Source organism: Heptranchias perlo, chromosome 18 (genome assembly GCF_035084215.1).
Source record: "Heptranchias perlo isolate sHepPer1 chromosome 18, sHepPer1.hap1, whole genome shotgun sequence".
NCBI lineage: Eukaryota > Metazoa > Chordata > Chondrichthyes > Hexanchiformes > Hexanchidae > Heptranchias > Heptranchias perlo.
Window position 1 is genome coordinate 58,133,773 of NC_090342.1, and position 4,885 is coordinate 58,138,657.

Genomic DNA, 4,885 nt, shown 5'->3' on the forward strand with positions numbered 1-4,885 from the left:
GCGTATCTCCAAGGTTAAGCAGAAACTGGGACTGTGGCATCAACGATCCCTCTCGATCGTGGGCAAGAACCTGGTCATCAGATGCGAGGTGCTCTCGGTGTTGCTGTACGTGGCGCAGGTCTGGCCCATACCTCGCTCCTGCGCCGCGACAGTCACCCGAGCCATCTTCCACTTTGTCTGGAGATCAAAAATGGACCGTGTCCGCAGGGTCACGATGTACAAATCTCCAGAGAAAGGGGGGAAAGGCGTGCCCAACGTGGCCCTCATCCTGATGGCCACCTTTGTGTGCGGCTGCATCAAGCTGTGCATAGACCCTCGGTACGCAAACACAAAGTGTCACTACGTGCTGAGGTTCTACCTGTCCCCGGTGTTGAGAAGGATGGGCCTGGCCACGCTGCCACGGAACGCTCCGTCCAGTTGGACCGTTCCGCCCCACCTGTCCTTCGTGGAAAGGTTTGTGCAGGACAACACCTTTGACCACAAGGCAATCAGCAAGTGGTCCGCACGTAACGTCCTCGAGACCCTGCGGAAAAAGGAGATGGTGGATCCTGTCGGTTGGTTCCCCGAGCAGACTGTCAATGTCATTTGGCAGAACGCCTCATCGCCAGAGCTCTCAAACAAGCACCAAGACCTAGCTTGGCTGGTGGTGAGAAGGGCCCTTCCCGTCAGAACCTTCATGCACTCCCGGACTCTCAGCGCCACCGCGCGCTGTCCCAGAGGAGGCTGCGGTGGAGACGAGACCGTCACCCATCTCCTTATGGAATGTGCCTTTGCAAAGAAGGTCTGGAGAGAGATGCAGTGGTATTTGTCCAGGTTCGTCCCGAGCAGTTCCGTAACACAGGATTCTGTGCTCTACGGGCTGTTCCCGGGGACGCACACTGAGACGGACATCGGCTGCTGCTGGAAGACCATCAACTCGGTGAAAGACGCCCTTTGGTCTGCCCGAAACTTGCTGGTCTTCCAGCACAAGGAGCTGTCCTCGACCGAGTGTTGCAGACTGGCACATTCCAAGGTCCAGGACTACGTGCTGAGGGATGCACTGAGGATGGGTGCGGCCGCCGCAAAGGCCCTGTGGGGAAAGGCAACCGTTTAGAGCCTTCCCGCCATTGTAAACCGAGGGGCTGCAATCAGGGAAAAACCCCCTCGGGCAGAATGTAAAATTCAAATTGCTGTAATGTACCTGTAATGAATCTGAAATGAATCTGTAAGCAACAATCTGTGTTGAGTATGATGCAATGAGACACCCTAGAGTGTCATGAACTGTAATGATGTCCAATGTGTTCATTGTACTGCACTTGACGTAACCTGCAAATTGTATAATCTGTATTGTGTACATTTGGAAAGTGATATGACAACTGTATTGTATGTACTGCTGCAAATTTTATGAATAAAGTATATTTTTTGAAAAAAAAAGGAGATTCTCCCAGGACGAGGCTAGCCCATTGCACTTCGGGTGTGCTGACGCCTGCAATGTCCCCAAATGCGGGATACTCGACTGCAAAATTTGTGGTAGTGGGGGACTGCGTTCGCGCTCTCCCCTGGCTTCTGACTAAAGGCAGAAATAACATTCGCTCCGAATTTCGAAGCTCCAAACACTATCGATCCGACCGATCAATGCCAACAACTTGCTGGCCGCTCTGCCTTCTTCACGGACCCTGAGTGTTTCAGTAAACTACCGAGCAACCCTTACATATTAAAGCGTTTCCAGGACCGGGTGGTGAGATGCAGCCGCCGCAAAGGCCACGGTTGAGGACACTCTCGTCATCTTCGGTCGAGGGACTGGAAAACAAAAAAAACTCCTCCTAATCAATGTGTAATGACTGTAATTGCTGTAATGTAACTGTAATCTGTACTGATTGCAAGTGCAATGAGGCACCCTGGAGTGTCATGAACTGTATTTATCATGTAAGGAATCTTACAACACCAGGTTATAGTCCAACAGCTTTATTTTAAAATCACAAGCTTTCGGAGCTTTCCTCCTTCGTCAGGTGAGTAGTGTAGCATTCCGTAAATGCACAGCATATATAGCCAGGCATTGTTCTCTGAGTGAATAGTGATGGGGAGTGAACGCACTTTCCCCCGGTGGTGAGTGAATAGTGATGGGGAGTGAACAGTGATGGGGAGTATATAGTGACGGGGAGTGAACAGTGACGGGGAGTGCATGCACTTTCCCCCGGTGGTGAGTGAATAGTGATGGGGAGTGAATCGTGATGGGGAGTGCATGCACTTTCCCCCGGTGGTGAGTGAACAGTGACGGGGAGTGAACAGTGACGGGGAGTGAATAGTGATGGGGAGTGCACGCACTTACCCCAGTGGTGACGGAATAGTGATGGGTAGTGCACGCACTTTCCCCCGGTGGTGAGTGAATAGTGATGGAGAGTGAATAGTGTTGGGGAGTGAATAGTGATGGGGAGTGCACGCACTTTCCCCCAGTGGTGACGGAATAGTGACGGGGAGTGAACAGTGACGGGGAGTGAATAGTGACGGGGAGTGAACAGTGAGGGGGAGTGAACAGTGACGGGGAGTGAATAGTGACGGGGAGTGAATAGTGACGGGGAGTGAACAGTGAGGGGGAGTGAACAGTGACGGGGAGTGAATAATGATGGGGAGTGAACAGTGACGGGGAGTGAACAGTGAGGGGGAGTGAACAGTGAGGGGGAAGTGAACAGTGACGGGGAGTGAATAGTGACGGGGAGTGAATAGTGACGGGGAGTGAACAGTGACGGGGAGTGAACAGTGACGGGGAGTGAACAGTGACGGGGAGTGAACAGTGAGGGGGAGTGAACAGTGACGGGGAGTGAACAGTGACGGGGAGTGTGAACAGTGAGGGGGAGGTGAACAGTGAGGGGGAAGTGAACAGTGACGGGGAGTGAACAGTGAGGGGGAGTGAACAGTGACGGGGAGTGAACAGTGACGGGGAAGTGAACAGTGACGGGGAGAGTGAACAGTGAGGGGGGACGTGAACAGTGACGGGGAGTGAACAGTGACGGGGAGTGAACAGTGACGGGGAGTGAACAGTGACGGGGAGTGAACAGTGAGGGGGGAGTGAACAGTGACGGGGGAGTGAACAGTGACGGGGAGTGAACAGTGAGGGGGAGTGAACAGTGACGGGGGAGTGACAGTGACGGGGAGTGAACAGTGACGGGGAGTGAACAGTGACGGGGAGTGAACAGTGAGGGGGAGTGAACAGTGACGGGGGAGTGAACAGTGACGGGGAAGTGAACAGTGACGGGGACGTGAACAGTGACGGGGAAGTGAACAGTGAGCGGGGAGTGAACAGTGAGGGGGAAGTGAACAGTGACGGGGGAGTGAACAGTGAGGGGGAGTGAACAGTGAGACGGGGAGTGAACAGTGACGGGGAGTGAACAGTGACGGGGAGTGAACAGTGAGGGGGAGTGAACAGTGAGGGGGAGTGAACAGTGACGGGGAGTGAACAGTGAGGGGGAAGGTGAACAGTGACGGGAGGAGTGAACAGTGACGGGGAGTGAACAGTGACGGGGGAGTGAACAGTGACGGGGGAGTGAACAGTGAGGGGGAGTGAACAGTGACGGGGAGTGAACAGTGACGGGGAGTGAACAGTGAGGGGGAGTGAACAGTGACGGGGGAGTGAACAGTGACGGGGAGTGAACAGTGACGGGGAGTGAACAGTGAGGGGGGAGTGAACAGTGAGGGGGAGTGAACAGTGACGGGGAGTGAACAGTGACGGGGAGTGAACAGTGAGGGGGAGTGAACAGTGACGGGGAGTGAACAGTGACGGGGGAGTGAACAGTGAGGGGGAGTGAACAGTGACCGGGGAGTGAACAGTGACGGGGAGTGAACAGTGAGGGGGAGTGAACAGTGAGGGGGAGTGAACAGTGACGGGGAGTGAACAGTGACGGGGAGTGAACAGTGAGGGGGAGTGAACAGTGACGGGGAGTGAACAGTGACGGGGAGTGAACAGTGACGGGGAGTGAACAGTGAGGGGGAGTGAACAGTGACGGGGAGTGAACAGTGACGGGGAGTGAACAGTGAGGGGGAGTGAACAGTGACGGGGAGTGAACAGTGACGGGGAGTGAACAGTGAGGGGGAGTGAACAGTGACGGGGAGTGAACAGTGAGGGGAGTGAACAGTGACGGGGAGTGAACAGTGACGGGTGTAATTGTAAACAATTTTACAACACCAAGATACAGTCCAACAAATTTATTTTAAATTCCACAACCTTTCGGAGGCTTCCTCCTTCCTCAGGTGAACGGTGGAGGAAGAAGGAAGCCTGGCCCGGGGTGGGGGCGGGGGCCTGGCTCGGGGTGGGGGGCGGGGCCTGGCTCGGGGGTGGGGGCGGGGCCTGGCTCGGGGTGGGGGCGGGGCCTGGCTCGGGGTGGGGGGCGGGGCCTGGCTCGGGGGTGGGGGGCGGGGCCTGACTCGGGGTGGGGGCGGGGCCTGGCTCGGGGTGGGGGCGGGGACTGACTGACTCGGGGTGGGGGCGGGGGCGGGACTGACTCGGGCCGGTGGGCGGGGCCTGGCTCGGGCAGGGGCGGAGCTCCCTCTGTCGCCCGCCGTTGATTGGCGGGGCCGCTGCCACACGCGGGGTTTCCCAGACTGTGGTCCAGGGTCACCCGAAAGTTGAGAAAAGAAGGCGCGGTCTCGGATTGGCGGGCGGCTGTCATGTGATGTGATGTCATGTGATGTGAGTGGATGGCTGCGCGCACCGGCTTCATGTGACGTCATTGGTGAGCGCGAGTCAGCTGGGGAGGCAGCCGATTCTGGTCGGTGGGTGAGGCCCGTCAGAGAGAGAGAGAGAGAGAACGGTCAGTGAGAGAGAGAGAGAGAGAGAGAGAACGGTCAGTGAGAGAGAGAGAGAGAGAGAGAACGGTCCAGTGAGAGAGAGAGAGAGAGAGAGAGAACGGTA

The 4,885-nt window shown here is 56.3% G+C and overlaps 1 protein-coding gene and 1 non-coding gene across 4 annotated transcripts in view; both read left to right on the forward strand.

The window, feature by feature from the left end:
- Nucleotides 1-1,376: 1,376 nt before the first annotated feature.
- Nucleotides 1,377-1,541, forward strand: LOC137335031 (U1 spliceosomal RNA). Its single transcript, XR_010966310.1, has one exon. It is a non-coding gene; the product is annotated as a U1 spliceosomal RNA (small nuclear RNA).
- A 3,165-nt stretch (nucleotides 1,542-4,706) lies between these two features.
- The window catches only part of wdr91 (WD repeat domain 91), a 63,606-nt gene continuing 63,427 nt past the window's right edge, over nucleotides 4,707-4,885 (forward strand). For 2 of the 3 annotated variants that reach the window (XM_067999971.1, XM_067999975.1), the window contains exon 1: nucleotides 4,709-4,784. The gene's annotated coding sequence lies outside the window, so the exon portion shown is untranslated. Of the gene's footprint in view, nucleotides 4,785-4,885 lie in introns of all 3 variants that reach the window. The other variant, XM_067999972.1, reaches the window with a different exon arrangement.